The following is a 23,895-nucleotide window of genomic DNA, read 5'->3' on the forward strand; positions in this document are numbered from 1 at the left end:
ATCTGCAATATGAAAAGTAAGGGCTTATCTTTTAAAGCAGGAAACATTTTAATGAAATTATGAAGTGGTGTTAGATCAATCTAAGAGTGCATTTTTTTAGAAAGGCAACTTCAATATCATTTGTCATTTTTGATGTGCCTAAAAGTATATTTTGGTTTCAGACGTCTGGGGCTTTATGAAGTTACTGTAAAATCGAGATTATCTAAAGTTTTTGTCATCATGATTACAATCCCTACATTAACCCCAGTCATTACATTTTCTCAGCCCAGTGATAAAACATCTGCTGATAAAGACTTGAACTAAACCTTGTTTGGGTATCAGTATAATAAATGTGAGTTAATGCACGAACTTCTGTCGAACTAACACTTAACTTTGACATTAATACATTTATTCATGTTTTCTGGGCTAGAAATAAATGCAACTGTAAATGCTCGTATGAGCAGATTACAATCTGCATATGGTGAGTAATTAATCCCTGCCCTTGCAATTAGGTTGGGCATTAATAAAAATTGGTCATGCATTTTAATTAAGATTATATGAGCACATCCTAAAGAAACGCCAAAAAACACTTGAGCTCAAATGGTCAAGCAAATTACACACTGTCAATATGTTAATAAATGGTTCAATATTATAACTTGTCATGAACAGAATGTACAGAATTTACAGCACTTATTAGAAAAGGTTGAAGACTAAATATTTTGTGCCAACTATCAACACTCGCACACGGAAAAATACATCATGTAAAAGGTCACAGACAGTAAGAGGTACCTTTCAAGCTCAGACACAAGATCACAATGTCCTGCAGGGTTATTCAAGTGAAGCACAAATGTCTGGCCTTTAATGATTATAAAGTTCTTTATCAGATAAATCTTGAAAATCTGAGCCAGTCAGAGAGAAGGTGAACTTCTAATCAAAGGCTCAAGGTTCAGGGAATCAGGTTTGTATTAATGTCTATCATTTGTACAGCAACATAAACATTACCTACACTTGATGAATAGAATCCATTAGAGGATCTAAATGTGTATAATTTCTGCCTTTCTCACTGATGTGCCGCTTCACTGTAAAAATATTTTCATATTTTATCCTTGTTGTTTTAATGCGGTTATAGTGAGTGTTAATATCTTATTACTGAAATTAATAAATTAATGCAACATGCCTGAATGTAAAAGTCTGCATGGCACAGTACAGACAGTATGAATAAGCACTTTCAGTATGACAAATCAATGTCATTGTCTGACCATCATTGAAAAGGAATATACATTAGAGCATAATTACATAAAGTAAAATGTCCCTGAATGGGGAGCCATCTTCAGTTGAAGAAGACACTGAGATCTTTTCATGTCATTTCTTATATGCATTTACCAGTCTAAATAATCAGTAATAATAAAATAATCTAATAAACACTGCTTATAAAAGGTCGAGTCTCAGTATGCACAGGATCAAAGTACTGCTTTATCAATTCATTTTACCATAGCAACCGCCCCTTTCTCTGGGGTACTTTGAGTACAATTGCAATAGAAAGCTGTGGAAAACAGTTGGACCTCAGATCCTCCAACTTAAGCCTTAAAAGGTTCCTCTAATTAATACTCTTTTCATGATCAAAGTGAAACTGGATAGACACAAAGTTTAACCCGCCTAACAACACCCGAGTCATTGACTCTCCTGTCCTCTGTATGGAGTCTATCCAAACGATAGACCAGGATTTGTTTTCCATTTTGTGCTTGAGGAGTGTGATAGTGTGATAGTGTGATAGTGGCTCAGTACTAAATGAACACACACACACACACACACACACACAGAACAAAACAAAAGAAGACACTTTGCATGCCATCCACATACAAATAGTGTTTTAGAATCCAAATAATGCATTTATGTTAATAACATGTTTTAATCACAGTTGTTCCAATACATAGATCAACAGTTTCAATTAGCACTGTTGTGAAATATCAACAGTGAATACCGAAGCTTCCTATCCACAATTAGTCATACATAATTGCTGCCTGTATCAAATTAGAGGGGATGCAAATGCATACACAGTGCCAAGAAAGTCTCAAATATGGATGTTTTTTTTTTACGAGATAAAATATTGTCTCCTACAGTGTATAATTTGTTGAATTATGGCAACAGGGAGCTGTGTCCAGTTTTGTTGCTGTCTTTAGATGTGCCTTTGATGTGTGAAAAATATCTGGCCCTAGAATTTTTATTAAAAATTGATCTTTGACTGTATGTAGTTCAAGATGCCTCTGTGCATTACCTGAGGTGTTTTTCAGCTAAATGAAACAATGTTCTGGTACAATGATTGCAGGCTCAAAGGATTTTTATGTCTTCACTGCAGATCCCTGGCGACCTGCAGCGTGGTGCATATCCTATTCCCATGAAGAGTAATCTCAATGTCGGTCACTACGTCCACATTCAAGTGTGCGCTGGCAAATCTGTTCACCTCATGGAAAGTTGCCTCAGGGAAAATTGCCTCAGGGGGAAGTGCACACAGTTGTTATTTCTGTCTGTCTCCATTATGTGAGATTTAAAGCTGCTGTAGCTTGTTTACAGCACTGTCAAGAATACAGCTGCCGCACTGTTGTTCTTCTGAAAATATTGGCGAATAGGGTCTGAATATTTGTGTTCATCTAAACCGGCAACATTTGAGTAATCAGATGCCAACACTAGATGGTTGCAGGGAAATGAGCGTTTTGTGTTGTTTGCCTTTAAGCAATTAAAGTGTCAATTGTTTGTTCCTCTCCTTTCTAGAGGAGACTTGAACAGATGTACAGATGGAGATGAATCGTTTTAGACTGATGGGAAACTCAAAAGGCTTCAGTGATATTATGAACACCAGCAGATGACACACAGGTCAGTGAGGCTGTCGCAGGACTGACTTGGCATTTCATTACTGATAAATAAGTATATAACAACCTTGGTATTATCCTAACCTCTATTAACTACTTATAGAGTGATGGGACATCTTTGTAGCTGGATGAAAGAAGCAGGACTGTCAACCGTAATCTGTGAGGGTGTGTGTGTCCTCTGGACGCAGTGTTCGCATGTCTCTGCCAGCATGGCTTGCTCACATATTGTCTTGGCTTTGAAGGCGAGCTGTCATGCATGTTTGATCAGAGGAAAAAAACAGACACTCAGAAGTCCCACAATCTTGGCAGACAAGAGCCATGCATTTTCTAGAGCAGTGAATTACATTCTGCCTTATGAAAATGTTGATCCTTTGCCATTTCTCCACTCGCATGGAATATTTGCTAATGACCAAACACACCTCCAGAAACGGGCCAAGAATAGAAGGGCTCCTCCTCAACATCTGCTCCTGCCGTCTCTCCGAGGGTTCCCAGGAGATCTCAAAGACTAGATCCCTTCTTTCCTTTCCGCCCATCCTCCCCAGTATTTACTTAAAGGGCACACTGAAGGAGCAGGTTGTCCTGGTAACAAGTGTGGAGAAATTTTGAAGTGACACACACAAACACTTTGGTATCCTCTACGTCGGAGCCAACAAACGTACGTTGCAGACAGGGTTCAGATCTGTCCAGAAGCCGATCCCCAGCTGTCATGGAGTCTGCTCCTGAATGACATTCAATTAATGAGCAATGCTGACTGAAAATAAAAACAAACACTGATGTTGTGAACAGGAGACTGTGAGCTTGGTAGCTTCTTGAGATAAAAACTTATCGTAAGATAAATTGGCTCTTGTGCAGCCAACGCTCATGTCTCGGATGTCAGAGCTGTCCACCAGCACAAGAAGGCACCACACTGACAAACTTTTCAAACCAAATACAGTAGAGGGGGATAAATATACAAAACCACAGGTACAGTACACACTCTCCTGTCAAGCTCTTGGAGGCACTTGCAAAGACTTCAGTTTGGCTGTTAGCATATTTCCGACTGTCTTTTTGGCTCATTATTTTCTGATGTGGTATTCTGTAACATCATATTCCATTTATTGAACTGCCATTTTCCTTTGGATAATTAAATTCTTTGGCAGCAAAACATGTAACATGAATGATCAGATAACGAAATAACTTAAACTCTAATAGACACACTGTTGATAAACAGATAGCAAAATTAAAGCTAGAAATAATCCTAATTCGATACTCTCTTAAAAGGCTTACTCTGTAACATTTAAGCGGTGACTCCATTCAACGAGAAATGTTTAGTCCACCTATATGACTTTTTTGACCATCATTTTCAAATTTATCAGTTTATAATCAGCCCAATCTAGTAGTTATACAGTAGCCATATCCAGAGAACTCAATATCCGTAACAAATAATTGGATATGCAGACCGTCTGGTCATACCTTATTAACTATCTGCTATGTGTGATTTCAGCCAAATGAAATACAATGCCAGAATCAGTGTGAGCAGAATAACCCATTTTAATACTGGGAAAGATTATGAGGATCAGAGAAGGAAGGTGTGCTCTAAGGAAGACTATTTTCATTTGGCACATTGTGAGCTTGGAATTAGCGAGGCGCAGCTCTGAAAGATTGCATATCAAAACTTTGACTTCCGAGCTGACAAAAAAATTATGTAGCAAAACCTGTGTTTATAGTTAACACACCCTGCACCATGATTTTAAATTATCTTATCAAAAGTCCTGGAACAATTAGGACTGGGATTTTCAAGAAGGCCCAAACAGTGTTACATTATATAAAATGTTCTATCTGGTGAACCAGTCTTAAATGGAAACTGGATGAAAATGATTTCATCATGTCATGTCTAAGTATAACTAAAGAAAATATTGTCTTTATTCTCTTTGCTGCTTCTATAACTTTTATCTTTTCTTCTCTAAAATCAAAACTCTCAGTGTCATTACACCAGGACCTGCTTGATTCGGACAAATTGTGCCAACAGATGAAATAGAGCAAGATGCTTCTGCCAGCAAGCAAAAATAAAAGTATTTGGAAAGTACTGAACATATGGATGCCAGTGGAGAAGTAGGTTATGCTGCAGGAGTCATTTGAGATGTTTCTACAGTATGGACATTTTGATGCCGTATTTTTCCCATGAAATTAGGTCACCATTAGAAATCTTGAAACTGTTGTGAATCCAAGCTGACTGCAAACTTTTCAGAGCCACCTTTTAACCTACAGGTGGTGACTGTTTTTGGTGAAATATTTAAATTAAATTCTAAAATTGGAAGTCAATGCAATGCAGCAGGACAGACGCAGCACTTTCACTGCTTCTAGTGTTGCTCAGAAGCCTTGCCGCATTCTGAACCAGTAGGTAATGCGCAGTTGCTGAACCATTCAGACATATAAATAGTTGCAGCAGAGGGAAACAAAAGCATGGATAATTTCTTGACTATATTTCTAGGCAGCATTGTTCTAAATTTAGCAGTGTTTCTTGGTTACAGAAAAAGCAGGATTGTACAAGGCTTTTAATGTGCTGATTGAAATTTAGGTGTGGATCAAAAATCATTTGCAGGTTTTCGACTGTGGACTTTACATTTGCTGTTAAAAGCTTAAAATAGTACAATCAATGAATTCAAACATAAGATATAAAATACATCAAAAAGAAAGGAGAGAGTAACGACAAGGCAATACAGTACTGTAAGTGCAAACCAGTGGTAAACAAGACACTCTAAAAAGAGAAGAAAAGGCTGTGGAGGCTGGGAGAGGTGGGGAAACACCTCCTTAGACACTGCAATGTCACTTGATGTTTTGCATGTGTTAAACTAGGTCATAGTTCTTTCTGGTGGTGCATTGCTGCTCAGCAAACTGAGATGAAACTAGTACCAGTAGAAGGCACGGACCTATCCAGTCACCTCTCTATTTGCTCCCCACTTATGAGGAAAAGGTGGAGGGGATAAACACCAGCTACTATCCCAACCACATAGACAAGTAAGACCATCTCTGCGTCCATCTCTGCATCCATTTCAACATCGGAGGAAATACCAAGGAAAACATAAAGGAGCTGCGGACAGTACAGAGGACTCTGGCAAGAAAAAAGGAGGATACGTATGCTTAATGGTGAATAAGGCTTGGTGTGACCGTGGGAATATTAAAATGCTATCCCGTTCCTGCTCACCTAATCCGGAGTTAGTGTCAATCAAATGCAGACTGCACTTTCTACAGACGGAGTTTACATCGGTCATTATCACAGCGGTCTAAGTCCCACCACAGGCGAGTACAAAGGCTGCCCTGTCGGATGTTTGCAAAGACTTGAACTGCTGACAGACCAGTAATCCTGATGCTGCGCTCATTGTAGCAGGAGACTTCAATCAGGCTAAATGTAAGAATATTATGCCTGACTTCCATCAACGTATTGACTGTGCCACAAGGGGAATAAACACTCTGGATCACTGCTACACGCCATTCTGCTACAAAGCAGAATCGCTACTCGTGTTTTGAAAAGCGACCATGCGGCCATCTTGCTGAGGTCAAAATATGTAAACAAATTACAATGCATGGCCCCAGTGAAGTGAGAGGTCAGGAAATGGTCAGGCCAATCAGAGGCCACCCTAAAGTTTGCACTACATGACGCCACTGATGACATCAATGGATTCACAGAGTCTGTGGTGGATTGAATTTGTGAAACAGGATGCCATAAACACATGCACTAGGGCTGCAGTCTGGAAACATGGACAATTATAAAGCAGCAGCCTACAATGTAAGAAGAGCAGTAAAGGAGGCAAAAAGGGAGTACAGGAAGAAAGTGGAACTACAATTCCAGGAGGGCAGTCCCAGAGGGATGTGGCAAGGTCTACGAACTATGACAGATCCTCCCCTCCCCCCAGGAGGTGTCCAGTAGCTTCTATTTAACAGTTTATACTGAATAAGTTGAGATTGTGCGTCATGTGAACACGTTTGCCAAGAGGGAAAAAACTTTTTCCATCTGTCTCATGCAATTTTTTCACCCACATCTTTTTCTCAACTTATTCTCAAACCTTCCAATCAGGGTAAATTTACATCTTGAATAAGCCCGTAGAATTTAGAACCAACTTTTTATGCTAAGTTATGTGGAACAATTCCTGAATCCCAGTTGGAGGGTCAAAATTATTTTTTCTTCTGGTTAGAACAAAGTCCCTGATCTGTAAAAATTTCCAAAAATCCTCTTGACTGAGATTATATTCACTCTTAATTTCATCAAATCACCTCATTCCATTTTCCCATACAAGTCACCAAGAAGATGGATTCCAGATCTGGCTCATTTCTCCCACATAATAGTTTTCAGAAAATGAATTAATAATTGAAGAGATCTGAGATGCCGCTGTGCGTGGATTACTTGAAGCCAAAAGAATATGGTTGGCATTCAAAAAGAGCTTGTGTTCCTCCTGGCCCATTTGAACCCCTTTGATATCTTTCACTCAATGCAATTGCCAAAAGTTCTAAAAACAGGGCAGATATCTGTGGTGACAATGGTGAACACTGCCTAGTGCCATGACTAAGGTTAAATGGGGATGACATAACTCCATTGGTAAAAACTGTTGCCATCAGTTCTGTATAAACTAGCTGTATCCAATGCATAAAGGAGGGGCCAAATTCAAATTTCTTCAATGTATAAAAAAGGAAAGGGAACTCAACTTTATCAAATGCCTTCTCTGCAGGACAAAGCAACTGGGATGGGATCAACATTATTCCTACTCTTCCACATAATATGTAATAACCTGGGTAGATTGTCAGCTGAGCATTCTGAATATTCACCTGAATATTCTCGACAAATCCAACCTGGCCTGCATGTACCAGACTAGGAAGTACCCTCTCTAATCTAGCTGCAAGTACCTTGGAAATGATTTTTTCATCCACATTAATCAACAAAATTGGCCTGTAGTTTCCACAATATTGTTAGTCTCTTCTTTTTTTATGGAGTATGGTAATAACAGCTGATCTCATACTTTTCTCTAAGGTGTCCTGGTAAACAGCTATTAGTCTTGGATCAAGATCTTCCACAAATGTTTTATAGAAATCTGGTGGAAATCCATCGTTGCCTTACATTACCTATAAATTGCCTGTTTAACTTCTGCTAATGTAATCTCTCCTTCTAATGAGTTTCTTTGTTCCTCCGAGTATGAATTTTAATAGAAGAAATAAAAAAAATTCCTTCTTCCTCCAACTTTCCTTGAGATGTGCATAGTTCCTGATAAAATGTCTTCATTAATACTTCATTAATATCTCTTTTATTTGTAATCAGTTTGTTATTTCTATCAGGGAGTGATATTACAAGTTCACATCTGTTTCACCCTACATGCTAAAACTTTACCTGCGCTCTCACCCTTATCATAATGTTTACATAGTACAGAATAATGCAAGTTCAACTTTTTTTTTGTAAAATGTTGTTCATCTCATATCTTAATTTCTTTAGCCTATTCCATAAATCTCGTTCAGGATGACATCAGTGTTGTTTCTCAAGTTCTTTGATATCTTGCTCTAACTTCAATAATTTAATCAGAGAGCTATATTGAATAAGACACCCCCTTATAAAAAAAGCTTATTATTATTATTACGACATCATCAATAGAACCCTCATTAAATTCCCTAAATTCCTTTTTTACTGTTCTGATATATTCACAGTAGCCTTCATTATTTAGTAATGAATGATTTGAGTACCGCTTCAGTGAACATGAGTTAGTTATGTCTACTGGGGTGTGGTCACTTAAAACTATGTTACCAATTGTAGCACTAAGAATCTGGTTGACCAGAACGAGAAATTCTGGAGTAAGAAGAATGTGGGTGAGAGAAGAAAGTATAATAATTTTCTTGAGGATGAAATAACCTCCACATATCAACTAATCCCAATTTCTCTGACATTACATCTACTCCAACGTAAGACAGATCATTGATTTGCCTAGGTCAAGAAGATTTATCCAAGTATAAATCCTTGGTTAACATGGTTAAAGTCTCCTCCAATGATGATGTTATCATTTCCTATATTTCTTATTACATTACAAACTTCATGGAAATATTCTGGTTGTGATGGGTTAGGTGCATACATATCTCTGACCCTCCATGACAGCATCCAAGATTACCCATCTACCTTCTTGTGAGTATAATGTTTAACCCTCTATGGTACACATTATGATGCCAGTTGGTAAAAAAAAATGTTTGTAATGCTTTTTTGTCATAAAATAGACAAAGTAGACATAATTTAAATAAATTTTCAAGAAAAAATATTTTTGAGGTACACTTTAGGGTGCGTTACATTAAAACACAGTACCATAATGGTAAGGAATGGAAAAAAGAGAGTTATTGTTAAAAAATTGAATAAAATTTATTACAATACTCATGGAAAAAAAACAAAAAACAAACTTCCTCACCAGTTTAATGAATTCCACTTGAAACTGAGAAACATTAAAAATAAACTCATTCATAAGCTTGTTTGTCTTAACGTTACCCTTAGACAACATTGAACCATTGTGGAACAGCCTATAGGAATGAATGAGTTAAAGAGTGTAAATATATTTCAGAAAACTTTACATCAACCCCCTTCAAAACAAGATAGTGAATCACATTTCAGTGTTTGATCATTTGTGTTATATTTAAATACTTATTTTCAGTTTCCTTGTGTGTGTCTTTCCTGACACATGTTGCCACCATCTTTGGCTGCTGCCATCCTAAGCATGCTATTAAAAAATATCAATAAAATGCATTACATTAAAAACAGGAAAAATAGTTAGCAATGCATTTTACACTCTATCTTACACTGGTAATACCTGTCGCTGCACTTTCACCCTCACTGTCCTCATCCTCATCCTCGCTCTCAGGCTCATTCTCACCCTCACTTTCTCCTTGCAGCTCGTTGTCTTCCTCACTACTAAACTCTATTTCATCCTCACTAACATTAACTGAGAGTGCTAATTTTACCTTCTTCATCTTTGAAGAGCTGTAAATTGTTGTTGTGTTCATTCTCTAAATAGAAGAAAAATGTGTGTAAAATATAAACATATGCTCTGCAGAGAGGACTCACAAAGTGCACTGTTATAGTAGACTATACAGTGTAATAGCCTGAACTTTATTACATCTAACTTTATCAAATTTATCTAGGTTAATTTGTAGAGATAAAAAGAAAATAACGATGACTGCTATGCTTTTGAACAGTCTATAAACCTAAATACACAATACCAAAGAATTTCATGGTGGGAATTCATAGTGGTATGGCGTTGCTTCAGTGCAACATTTGGATTTTAACATTATCAAATAAAGTTCCCTTAAACAATTAAATATTAAACTTTACTCATTTATTGTTGTGAATCCATTTTTTCCAGATTGTAAAATGACAGAAAAATACCTTTTCAGGCCAATTTTGTGGAGAGACATGATGGAGCTGAACTATGTGACGAAGGCTACAAAAAAGGGATTCAAAATGGCCTCCAGAGAGTCATGAGACAAATTAAAACACTGCTATTGGTTTCCTTAGGGCCCAAAAATGGGTATGTTACTTAGAGACAACACTGTACCATACAGGGTTAATTGTTTAAGTTGTGTGTTTAAGTTTAATGTTTAAACATTAAACTTACTACATTTTTTGGAAAGTGAATTATTAAAAGAGTGTGGTTGCCAGAATGTAATGATAAAAAAAATGAAGTGGTGTTTAGTGTTTAGGGTTGGGCAAATGGCCTTGGGCTCCATCCCTGAATACAGTCATAAGATAGTGTTAACTTATTATATGTAAATATGCAACCACCCCACCTAAGTCATGCCTGTTCTGTCCATTTTAAATTCTGATTGGTTTCTGGGTTAAATACAGTGACCAGTCTAGTCTGAACTGTGTAAAACTGAAGGCATATTGGATTAGACAAACATAAAACAAGTAAAACAGAAAAACACAGTGAACAGTTGGGCATAACAGCCCCCAGAAAAACTCAACTTCCACGGGTCAGCTGCACTTGATGATCCCACTTATGGCTCACTTACTGACTTGCCCTTCCCCACCCCTCGCTTTACACTTAGAAAACATAGAGTCATATAGTTACAACTTACAACTTCCAATGTATAGTTACATAATTTAAGATTACTCGTAAAGAAAACAAGTTGTGGAAGAACTAATGCTGGTCTATGTGTAAATCAAATTGGTAGTATTTTATTCTGATGGAATATATATAGCAAGATTGTGTCAAGGGCACCACTATGACAACCCCGGTCGGTTCCTTCTCAAACACAAAATAACCAAAACTGGGCTGGACTTTAACAGATATGAAAAGTAAATCAGATCTTACCCGTTCAATGGAAAGCAAACAAAAAGGAGTATAGTGTCAAATACATCGTCAATATTTCCAGTCTGTTTTATTTGTTCATTGATAAGTGCACCAGTGGGCTATGAGTAGAAAAAAAATGCACTCGATTGAAATTCAAACAGTCACTGTTCATCTATTGATCTTGTCCACTGATCCTTTTACACTATAAGCAGGAGATCAGACTGTACCTTTGTTTAATTAGACTGATCCGTGACAGGCAGATTTATCCATCTTCACCCGGGTTTAAGAGCATCTGTCCTCCCTCGTCAGCAATTCCTCGGCCACAAAGAAACTGCTTCACCTCTGCAGGGCTGGAGAACTGGTGTCACTGGTTATCAAGCATGAAGGTCATAACAGCAGGATAAAGCTAAGTATACTCAATTTTGCATTGTTTTAGCATGTGCCTCACATCATCAAATTTCTTGCATTTTTTTCTGTACATCTTTGGAATAAATCTTGGAAGAAGCAGATCCTTATGTCCTTCCAGGTGATCTGTTTCTTTTTTTTTGCTGCAGGTTGAACAGCCGACTTGGCTTTGTCATGCAGAAAGTGGACGATGATACGTCTTGGTCTTGAGTCGCTTGCAGGTGCAGAGCCTACACGATGGAGTCTATCTCATACCAGTCATCAGCTTTTACATCCAGTGCCTCACTCAACAGTTTTCAGAAATCCTTCCAGATCTCAGCCCTCAGAGATTCTGACGGTCTGGCGCTGGGAGAATCCTTCCTGTGCTGTCAGTTTTTCCAGTAGTCGCTGATTCTGTTTCACCAGGTTCTCCATAATTGGACTTGCCTCTACCTCCTCATCTTCCAACCTGGAGATTCATGTTTCTGCTTCAGTGATTCTACCGCCAAGATTATTCACAGTTTCGTTCAGAGACTCGATACCATTTTTCACACTATTCGTATCTTTGGCCAGATTATTGAGAATGGTTCAGATGTTAACTCAGCCACCACATTCTCATTAGGAGGACTCTCTGATGTAGCAGATGTCCCCGCCATCTTGGGTGTTTCCTGGGAGTCAGGTGATGGTTTGCCTTGTAATTATGAGGTGGGTTGCAAGTAAAACAATGACTTTTCTGACTCATCCTGAGTTGCAAAAGCTTCTTACATCAACATTTCACTAAAGTAATGACAAAAAACCGAATCTTTAAGGGGACTTGAGGAAACGTGGGGCCTGTCCTCTCCTAGGCAGCCATCTTGGTCGTCTCTTTTTAATGCAAAAATTGAAGGAACGGGTGGGATTACATTTCACTGTGATTGTACCTGATATGATTACATGTGACAAATAAACTTGATTGATTGATTGATGAACAGTGGAGTGTAATGTAATGTTGCCTGATGGACAGCAGTAATGGATAATAAATCCCAGGTTCAGGTGCTGTTTGTTTGATCATAAATCACACTCAGACTCTTGGCCAAAGTCAAATCCATCAGACTGCAGTGCAAGAGAGAGCACTGGGCTGGAGAAGTGCAAATAAATCCCATTTTGCTTAATGGTTTGTCTTCTAAACTCTCTCAGAATACAACAGAATGTTTAACAAACATAACTTCCATGGATACTTTGGGCTAAATCCACAAAGAATGGATTGCACCTGCTAATAGCACAGTGAATTGCACAGCATGTGCACCCGCAATCTGCCCCATCTTTTTTATTCACAAAAGATTTTGCACTAATATGCTGGGACAAACATGCCCATAAAGTTTTGCAGCTGAGTGTTTGCCCTTGTTTTGCATCTGTTTGAGTGAGCGGAGCGGCTTGTAGTGTTTCAGGCTTTTCAACACATTTCTGCAGAGAGCCCAAAAACCTCAATTTGTGTGTCTTTAATTAGCAAAGGTGTGCACACACAGAGCTCTCCACAATCACAAACCAACTTTCATGTATTCTGCTTCTCTTACTTTCACATCTATAACATAATCTACTGAAATGTCAAATGTCAAAATACAGCTATTAATGTGATTCTGGCAGGTCTGAAACTTGTTAGATTAATGTCTGAATCTTACACTAATGTTGTTCAAGTGTCACTGAATGTATCTGGGATTTTGTAGCCAGCTGTGTGTCACAGCTGGCTGCAGCATCACACAGCATCTGAAATGATAAGTGCATCTCCTAACTGAGAAAGAGGCTATGCGCATTTACGCACGCAGTACAGCAGCACAGCAGCAGTAACTTCATTAACACCAGATCAATCCGGTACAGTAATACAGTAATTAATGTTCTACACAATTCAGCACAGATTCCAGGTTTATATGGCAGAATTGTTTGTAATAAAGCAGCCCTTATGGATGAATCCTGAGCTCCATTAGCATTGTCAAGACATTTTTATTTCTAAGTGTCTGAAAGTCTGAAATAAGCCTACCATCCCATACCCACTTGATCCCCCCAATGTATGGCTGAAGCTTTGATATCATTCAATATCAATTCAAGTCTCACAAGCTTGAAGATTTGAAGAGAGAGAGAGAGAGAGAGAGAGAGAGGGTGAGTGAGGAGTGAGTGCGTGCGCAGTTCACATCAGCTACGCTAATAACTCCACCCTAATTGCATGTGGCAATTAGCATTTGTCTTTGTGAATTAGCCTGTTTTTGCAACAAGGCTTATTTGCATAGAAAGGGGCCAATTTTGCACCGAATGTATGAATATTACCTAATTTACATACATGCAAATGCCACAGGTGCACCATGACGCTATTTGCTTGGCAGCACAGTTTGCGTGCATTTCACTCTTTGCGGGTGCTTTGTGAATTACACGCTGTCTTTTTGGATTTGTCTTTATTGGGAAAAACATAATTTGTTGATTTGTAGCTGGGGCTTAAATAGGTCAAAATTTCTGCAAGTAAACATGAGCTGTGTATTGAATACTTTCATTGGAAAACTTTCACTAAATAAAAATATACAGTTCTGCTATAATTTCAATCTTTTTGATACATTTTTCATATCCGTCCAGATTCATGAGCCAGGGGGGTCCAGTGAATCAGAATGTATCATCTACTCTGTAGCAGGAACCCAAGCAGTGGGAAGCAGTTGAAAGGTTCGCTAATATGATGTTTTGCTGCTTGTTTCTTTTACTGCAAGGTCATCATAAAGATAAAAATAATCCCCTGTGACAAATTTGTTTTCAAAAGGTTTCACTCTCCTTCTCTATCATCTCTGAGAAATACAGCCCGATAGTGCTGACTCCAATAGAATGCTTTGATCAGGGCCTGATGTATCACCCTGTCTTTCCTGTAATTCAAATGCCTCCGCCACTTGTTTTGGGGAAGAACATGAGAGTGTGAAATGGTCCTTTGGGATCCCTACTAAAGGCCTTCTTTATTCTCCGACACATGTTGAGGCATGTCAAATTTCTAATCTGATGAAAACCTGCGTGCAAGCACTTGCCAATGAAAGGTAATTGTGCAAATGCAAATACACAGCCCACTGGTAGGAGGGACCCATTTATCAATGCAGCTTGATATTGCAGGCAGCAATTTGCTTGTCCTGGCTAGGGTTCAAAATGAGATGGGAATCCTGCAGTTGATGCAGTTGCGTCAAGCATTGTTGATAAATTTGTACAAATGTGATTGCAGTCAACATGTAAGATATGAGACAGTTGAAATTATCCACTCACTGAGATGTAATGACTGAGCTGAACTATGGGCTCTGTGCTTCTGAACAATGTTTACATTTTTAGTTTAGTCTCCTTGTCTCCATAAATTTGAATAGGGCAAACAACTGTATGTAAAGTGGACCTGAGAAGTTGGTCACCATTAATAACACACTGCTTGTTCCCAGGCAATTTGCTTCAAAGATAAGCTGGTTGATTTATACCAGAAACAGGTACAGAATGGCCAATTATGCTGTGTGTTTGTAAGAAACACTACTATCTGAACTATTGCTCATTACATATGGCTGCCTAAACCTGATTTATACGTCATGTGAGCTCTAACAAGCTGTCGCCAATTTGTAGGGTGAATATACAGTGTGTGTATGAAAGGGAATTCTACTTAATAAGATGTGGTGACACACTTTTGCCCACATAGAATAAGTAATGAGAACAAAATACTTCCGTTAAAGCTAATTAAAATAGAAGGCAGAGCCATTTAGTGTTTCATCTGATCCTTTTCCTGCTAATGGAAAAATCGCAGCATTGATAAAACCTCATAGTTACACAGGCTTGGCCTCTCTTCAGTTAGTCCTCCAAAATAAATAAGGCCTCTTATATAAACTTCTTAATGAAAAAAAGATGATGGATCTTAAAAGGTGCTTTGAAGCAAGACATAGAACTTCTACTTTTTGTTGATCAATACAATTTCAAAGCCACTTCCTCTTTTAATGGCAGGCTGATCAAGGTCAGCAAAGCATAAACCTTTGCATTGCCACTTTATTGGAACTAAAATAATAGAAGTAAAACTTAAAAAGGCTGCAAGCACTTTGTTCAATGTTCATTTTTACAGGGTCTGTTACACAACTATTACCAGCAATATGAACAGATTCAAGCATTACAAGAAAAAAGGTCGATTTTCATATCAGACAATTCTTGCTTTATATCATTGCACTGTGACTCATATGTTGTTTTCAAATGACCATTAACTTGAATGATCATCTGTTAAACATGGATGACTCAAGCCTCATCTTTTCTGCCTTAAGAGCTTTACCAAATACTCAGAAATTCTCAAATATTTGATTGCCCTTGTATTTTTTTTCCCTTTGAATGAGGTTGTGTTAACAAGAAAAGTCATTAATGACCTACTTCCCTGCATTGTAAGAGAGAATCTTCACATTTTTAAAGCCCATGGTCATCGCTCACCTTTTGTCATCTACTTCTGTTTTCTCGTTCATGAGCATGATGTTAAAATTCAGAAAACACAGAATCATTCACCTTTTTTTTTTTTTTTTTAAAAAAAGGGAACAAGGTGACGAACATTTCTGTTGTCAGTTGCCTGGCAACGTGGTTCTCAGGGGTTAAACCACTTGAGCGCTAAGTTTAGTGTGTACTCGACCCCCCATGTCGAAAACATGACCTCAATAGCTCCACAGGAAGACAGTATTACATTTGTTGAAAATCCAGATCAGTTGATTAAAGACTGACTGGGCCGGACTGATGGTATAATCTGCAACTGATGTATATCTTACTCCAGTGATTGTGGTGTATATCGTTGTGCATTGTGGGCTAAAGTTACCTCCATTCGTTTTTTATGTTGTTCCTTTTAGTTTGCCTTTTGTTTTTCATATTCATTTTCTCTATTTCTTAACAGTTAATATTCTAAGCATGGTATTCAATGCTTTTGTAATGATAAAAACTCAACACAGATATTAAGGATAAAGACTGCGTTCACAAACAGTAGCATTCATGTTCTTAATTTAGGTTTTGTTCCTTAATGAGAACAATATTTTTATTCACCCACATTTCCAATAATATTTCCAATACATGGCACCTCTTTTATTACTGTGTAGTGAGGAAATACAGTGTACATATGCCATACACACCTCTGTGTAGAAACAACTGAACCCATAATCCATATTGAGTTTTGCTTAGGTAAGCTTGGCTCCACTTTAGAAAACAAACAACCAGAAACAAGAAAGCTACACTTGTATAGCAGGGAAAACATTGATGTCTTGTAGTGTGATGGCAGCTTTGCCATGTAGACATATTGCAAAGGCAAGCTTTTTGAGCAGGGCATTGCATAGACGTAAATGGTTTTCAATCATTCCTGACTCCAGACAAAATAGCTCATGAGAAAGGAAACATTGTACTTACATCTGTGGCTGTCTAAGATAACATTCACCTTCAATAATTTTATGTTGTCCTGTATATTTCAGATTTTAAGTGCACGTGCACTTAGAGGAAAGATACTCCATGTATAATAATAGTTGTCCAGTCTCATAGGATCTCCATGAGAAGCTTTGAGTTCATGGCTTTTTACTGTGCAGCTGATTTACTGTGAATCCACATCAGTCATATAAAGGGCACTGTACAGAAAAACAAGGTCACCAGAAAGTAAATAAAAAATGGCTATGAAACCACAAGAAGTGGCAGCTATGGGTTCATCAGATCATGCAGCAGCTTTTTTTTTTGACTCATGATTGTTGGAAAAAGCACCGGATAAGAATTCACCATCTAATTAATTAACAAACACCATATATATTATTTACATTTTTGGCAGCTGACAGTGTTATATAGGGTGACTTACGCTGAGTGAGCAGGTAGGCATTCAGGCATCTCCAGCACGCTTTGACAGCACACATGCCTACTGATGGATGCATAATGGCTGTTGCAAGGACTGACTGTATGACCTTTCAGTTAAAAGATGGTCTCTCTCTTACCACTTGGACTCTCCACTACCACAACATCCATAAACCTTGGTCAAGGAATTTCTAGCTCAGTGAACAAGCAACCAAAAGTGTGCAAGATCAAAAGGTTAGCCAAGCAGTAGCACCAGAAGACCTCCCCGGAACTTGTGGCGCTGTCAGTAATGTGTTTCAGTGGACCTGACAACATACTTACGAGGTACTTATCTCAGAGAACATCACAGCAAAAGGAGATAAGAGACTAGAGTTCTGTCCTCATTTTCCAGTTCATTTTTCATTCCCCACACTCTCTCTCTCTCTCTCTCTCTCTCTCTCCCTTCTCCACTCTCCTTTTCACTAGCGCTCTTTGGTGGATTGTTGAATTTCCCCTCCTCTAGCTATCATCCTCTATGAGTTGGCAGAATTTTTCACACAGCTTTTGGCCTGAGATCAGTGAAGCACCTTGGGCACAGAACAAAATATAGAACCGGGATGCGGAGACAGACACAACCTCCCGCAGCAATCTCCTCCCAAGCAATTTTGATAGCAGGGGTGGCAGTGTGGGTTATTCCCTCTGTAATACACTATGAGGCCCTAAGCTTGTTCCCTGCACAGTAGAGAGCACTCACTTCCCTCTGCATGACTCTCTCTTGACAGTCAGACAAAAAGACATCCAATCTCCGGTTTGGATGATTACGTTGCTAGTGACCATGACCTTATCATTCATGTGTAATTTGTGTGAGGAAATTCACACAGCATTTTATGACGGTAAGAGTCAGGCCCAGCTTCTTTTTAGTGTCAACAACAACGGGACAAAAACCTTCAACGGCTGGCGGTGATCATTTTGCTTTACAAAAACTATATGAAAGAAAAAAAACAGATCAATGTGGATCTGGGGCTGGTTCCAAGAAACAGGTTTACAAAATTATCCACATAACTTTGCTGAATAAAACCTGGAACCCCTTCAAATCATGGTCTGATGTTACTGAAGAAAGCTCTTAGCTTACTCTTTAAACCAAAATGTGCCTCTCGGTTGAAATTTCGCCCAACATTTGGGCTTGTCGATGTTTTGTTGTATGGATCAGGAGTTATTTCATTGACCAGGCTGATAACAATGGGAACCTTTTAGTGAAATATGAGCTGCCAGTGAGAGCAGCTTTGCTTTTTCTTTATTAAAAGCCTTCAGCATCCATCTATGCTACGTTTGAAGCATGTGGTGAGGGTAGTATTGACGTTTTTCGTGCTTGACTTATGTTTATATTGCTCAAATAGATCTAGCTGATGTGTTATTTAAACTATCATCAGCTACACTAAGATATTCAAAACAAGCTGAATCCCTTCTGAGATACTGTGTAGATAAGAGAATGAATCCATGTCACACTAATGGGACAAAGGACAGGTTATAATTTACATGAGCACATCTTACATTGTCAGCCAATGCAATTACCAATAACCTGTGATACTTTTACAAAAAGTGGTGTTCCTCTGTAACTGCCTCAGACTTGAAGAGGGAATGAGATACACGGCGGAAAGTTATTGTTTCAAAAAGAGGCTTTAAATTTGTGCCGCTGAATGCAAATGAATGCCTTTGAAGTACAGCGATCTTAGAAAATTAAGGATATCATTTTTTCTTCTTCTGCATGAATGAAACTGCAAGCAACAAGAATTGGCACAAAGCGTACCTAGATGAAATAAATCAGAAGGCTGTTAAGTGGTCAAAAACAACAACAACCATCACATCTCATGAACTGTTTAGACAGAGCTAAAAGGAAAAGTCGGTAAGTAGTGTCAGTCTTTTTTGCATTAAAGAGCATATTTTTGTTATTGAAGAGGAACCTCTATCAGGGATGTGCAGGCAATTACACCAAATGCTCCCATGCATTAAATCCCAGCTGGTTGTTATTGATAAATTTCCAAACACCTCCAAAGACTTTTCAAATTACCTCTCTCCCTTATTAAAACTTTACTCATGCATTTCATTTTTTCCCCCCATCCCTTATTTTTCCAAGGGTATGTGCAAGCGTGTTTGTGTGATAGTGAAGGAGCAAGCAAGAAAATATGCTCGAGAGAGAGAGAGAGAGAGTGAGAGAGACAGAGGAGGAGAGATAAAGAGAGAGAGGGAAAGAGAGAAAGAGAGCAAGAGAGGAACTGTATGTAGGATTGGAGTGCTGGACATACGAACAGACAGCATCCATTTATCTCTCTTCGAGTACCGATGGGCAGGGCTTCATTATTAGTAGGGAAGCCGTTAGGCGAACATATTTTGAGTCTCTTCTGTATTCAAGCAGCATACCTCTGCATTAACACAAGCCATTTCTCTTTACATGGCTGAATGAGATTCCCTTTAAAACCATCTGAAGGTCAAATGAATTGCTATACTCCAAGGGTATAAGAAATCTCAAGTTCTCCTCCCTAAATATTCCCTTGCTTCGATGTCATTTCTCAAGGATAGATCTGCTTATTTCAAATGACATCTTAATTGCCCTGAGTGGAGATGAATGGATTGCATAAATGCAAATGAATAAGTAAGAACAGTAGTTAAGTTATTTATTTCCTCTGGAACAAAACACTTTTTTTTTTTTTTTCCAACATTCATTTTATTCAACATGTGAGGTGTCTTTAGACCTTTCAAAACAAGAATGTCAGCTAACGAGGCACATCTTTTATGCTCCAAACATATTAAAAACACAATTCAATTAGCAGACAATTGCAAACCCCACAGCACCCCCTCCTGTAATCACACAGCACATTTACTATAAAAGAGGTGACAAGATGCTTTTACTGGCCCTTTCAACTCTTATTTCAATAAACCATTTATCTGCACTGCCATGGGACAAATTTGTCTTTCCTCTCACCAAACATTGAAAACCTCTGGTTGCAGGAGATTTGAGCTGCCATTTGTAAACAACCGACCAGTCATTCATGGAGGATTCCCGGTTTGGTTCGTCAGCCTCCGCAGAGTAGTCAGACAAACCACCACATTTGTTGTCTCCGCTCTTGAACCCATCCTGCCCTCCAACCTAAGCCCAGCAGATAAGAACATCCCGCCCATGAACACATTTAAATGTAAATGTAGCTCCGTGTGGAGGCCTTCGTGAATAAAGACACAGTTCAAACTGCCACAAGCCTTTATTAAACTGTAATTAATCATCTCATTGGGCTAGAGATTAATAGCGAAGGAAAATTAAATGCATCTTTGCACACTCTGCAGAGATTGATTTTGTAAGCCTCAGAAAAATAATGAAAGGTGCAATATGATTAAAATAAACTGCACTGCATGTAGCTCAGCCCTCAAATATTTACAGGGCGTAAATATTTATTAGCAAAGTGTTAAGGGACACCGAATACCAGCCATCAAGGCTACTTTAGAGAGGAGCACATTTCACCCTGATGGATGTGAACTTTTTTTCCCTGAAGGCATAATAATGACACGTGTTGATGTCAGAGTACTCCATGGATGCCTGGAAACGCTACATAAACCAGCAGCCTCATTTTTAACAGTTCCTATATGTGTCACAAAGATGTACTCACAAGGCCCTGCTGGTAATGAATTACGTATTCCTCTCATGCGCTCTCCGTCCAGTCCTTTGAGACTCAGACATAAAGCCACAGCTATAAAGTAAATGCACAGTAAGACCTCTCACCCCCATAGCGCACAGGCCACTGGGGGCCACAGCGGCACAGACAGCAGCAGAGGTAAGTGGTACCGGTGCCATGTAGCAACACAAGGAGGCAGACTGCCACTTCTGACTGGTTTGTGGGCTGCAGAGGTGTATGTATAAAGCAGGATTAGTATGCATCAACCGTCTTGAGTCATGGTGGGGCATGGCGTCTATCCTGAAAAAGCACAGGTGGGAAGTATGCTAACAAAAAGGCAGGTTTCCTTTGATGCTTTAACACTCAGTCTGTCATCCAAACAATATGCCACTCGCTCTTTATTCTTTTTTTTCCCCCCTGATTTTCTTGTCATAGCGGTGGCAGTGGGAAGTGGTGGTGATTCTCGAGTGAGATGTTAAAAGGAGCACATGCATCTGTTGTGTGGGACAACAACCTCTGACGAAATGAACATGATGGATAGTCTTTTTTTAATCCTTAATTTACTGGCTGAGTTCACTAAGAACATATTCTCATTCATGGTGACAACGCAGAGGATCAGGGAGAACAGGAGTAATACATGGCTACATAGCTGGAAGCAATAATGAAATTCTTACCAGAAGCTAGACACCTGTGGCTTTAATCACAGAACTGGATTTTTAGCTTGTAATGATGCTGATTGTGTTGAAAGGACAATGTTTATTAAGATCATATTATTACTATTTTACTGCGCATACAATCGCAGCCACCGACAGCCAGCAGCAATACTGCAAACACCGCTCTTGGCGTTTGCCCATATCTTTAACTGCCTCTGCTGCTGGCTTCTTTAAAGCGATATTTTTATATTAGAAAGCCGCTCTGATTCATGTTTGACCTCTCTGCCACACCAGCCCTTTTGAATGTAGTGCTGGCAGAATAATAAATGCTCTTGTTGGTATAAAAATTGAGGAATTTCATAACTGTGAGGATTAGAAAGCAAATCCATAAAACGTTCACGTAGATGTAATGTAAAAAGCATGAAGAAAGGCTACTACTGGATTGACGGTTAATGCCTCAGAATCAGCAGAGGTAAAAGTTAAACTGGAATACTGAATTTTTTCCCTGGGAACACATTTCAACCGATTTGCATGGTTTGAATCCTATTTTTATATTCAGTGGTTTGTGCCTGTGTTCAGGAATATTTCCAGGTTTAGTAATTTATTGAATATGCTGTATGAATCTATCAGCGTAAATGGGATTAAATATTTCACGATATTTATTCTTCTTGAAGGTCATTTCTGACATTTGCTGGTCAACAAAACATGATGTCATCAAATAATGACAGGAACAATATGTTTCACCTTGCTTCCATCATCCCCAAAATGTATGCAATGTATAAAATCTATATTAAATGCCATGACTCATAAGCGACTGCTTGGCTCTAACAAAAGGAGACACCAGATTGCATGTCTCATCAATGGTGCACTCCATTTAACATGAGCTGACAGACAGATTGCAATTTGTTTTACACACACCCTTTATGACAGCGTCCTTTACCATCCAGCAAACATAATATCATGTAGGTACTTAGTGCAGACTTTTTGCTGAATACATTTCCCTTTTGACCTTGAGACAAGGTGTCATATATTACGCTGTTACCCCCTGCAAAAATTAAATCTGTGTGTGTGTCCTTGTATCAATGATTAAAGTTACAGCTGTTGACGTTGTGTTGTTTAATTTGCCTGGTTGAAAATAATTACATAGCATCACTTGTGATTCCATCGCTTGTTAAATTCAAAGGACACAGGAGCAAGCAATGGATAATACAGGCTGTTCTGTACTTTGTGGTACATGATTGCTCCACTAGCTGTTTTGATGATAAGGTCTCTGGAGCCCCCTGGCACCATGCACCCCACCATCCCCTCCTGCTCTACTGTTGATTCATATGAAGGGGTGACATCTTAAGGCACATACCTGCTGGATGCTGCCCCTTGCATCCAATATTTTTCCCTACACAATCCTATGTTGTCAAGTTACATCAAGCTGCATGACTTCAAACTCATACCCCTGCTGTGCATGGACTCTGGTGTACAACTTATACTTATCCTATTGCAAAAGCACTGTGTTGCGTTGTCAGATCACATTACGCTGGGCATATGCAGTGATACATTAGTTACACAGGGGGCTACAGCATCTTTGATTCCTACAGCTGCTCTCATCTCCCAAGGAGCTTTTCCTGCCCTATAAGCGAGTGTGACCTGCCATGGGTAAACATCAAGGGTAACTGCGCTGATCCATGAAGTGGTAACTTTTTGTTTTTCAATTGTTTTGTCTGGTTTCAACATCCACAGGGCATTTCACCTGAGCGTCTCACATCAATGCTTTCAAGAAAAAGAATGATCATTTTAAGAGTTGTAACTGTTATTGTTGATATTTTCAAAGGAAAAAAAAAATCAACATACACAACAGCTTGCTGCTTCAGATGCTTGCTACTCATATTGCATGTCTCTTCAGTAACCCAATGACTCACCTCCTTTGGTGATCCAATTACAAATTGTAATTTCTTAATGCTGCATTAAACAATATTTTTTGCTAACAATGGATCAAATGACTGTAATGTGAAAGATTAACCCCGAAGTGACAAAGCTACAGAAATATCCCCGACCTGCGTGGTTCCTCACAGCTCAATGGAGCATTTAAGCATCTTTCAGCCTATTGTTTTGGCTTTATGGCCCGCAACTTTACTGTTTTGGGTCAGTCTCACCGCTCTAAGCATCATTTTGAAGCTCTGATGAACCTACAGCACGCTAGGTGACCAGCACCAACAACAGCAGAGAGACAATGTTAGAAACTACTTGCACACAGTGGAGCATTTAGGGGTAC

The 23,895-nt window shown here is 38.8% G+C and overlaps 1 protein-coding gene across 5 annotated transcripts in view; it reads right to left on the reverse strand.

Annotated features, from left to right (window-relative positions):
- sncb (synuclein, beta) overlaps nt 1-23,895 on the reverse strand; it is a 249,077-nt gene that overhangs the window by 86,119 nt on the left and 139,063 nt on the right. Inside the window, exon 1 of one of the 5 annotated variants that reach the window (XM_042418165.1) lies at nt 3,266-3,350. The exons of the other annotated variants lie outside the window; for them this stretch is intronic. The gene's annotated coding sequence lies outside the window, so the exon portion shown is untranslated. Of the gene's footprint in view, nt 1-3,265; nt 3,351-23,895 lie in introns of those variants that run through there. 5 annotated transcript variants of the gene reach the window in all.

This window comes from Thunnus maccoyii, chromosome 8 (assembly GCF_910596095.1).
Source record: "Thunnus maccoyii chromosome 8, fThuMac1.1, whole genome shotgun sequence".
Classification (NCBI taxonomy): domain Eukaryota; kingdom Metazoa; phylum Chordata; class Actinopteri; order Scombriformes; family Scombridae; genus Thunnus; species Thunnus maccoyii.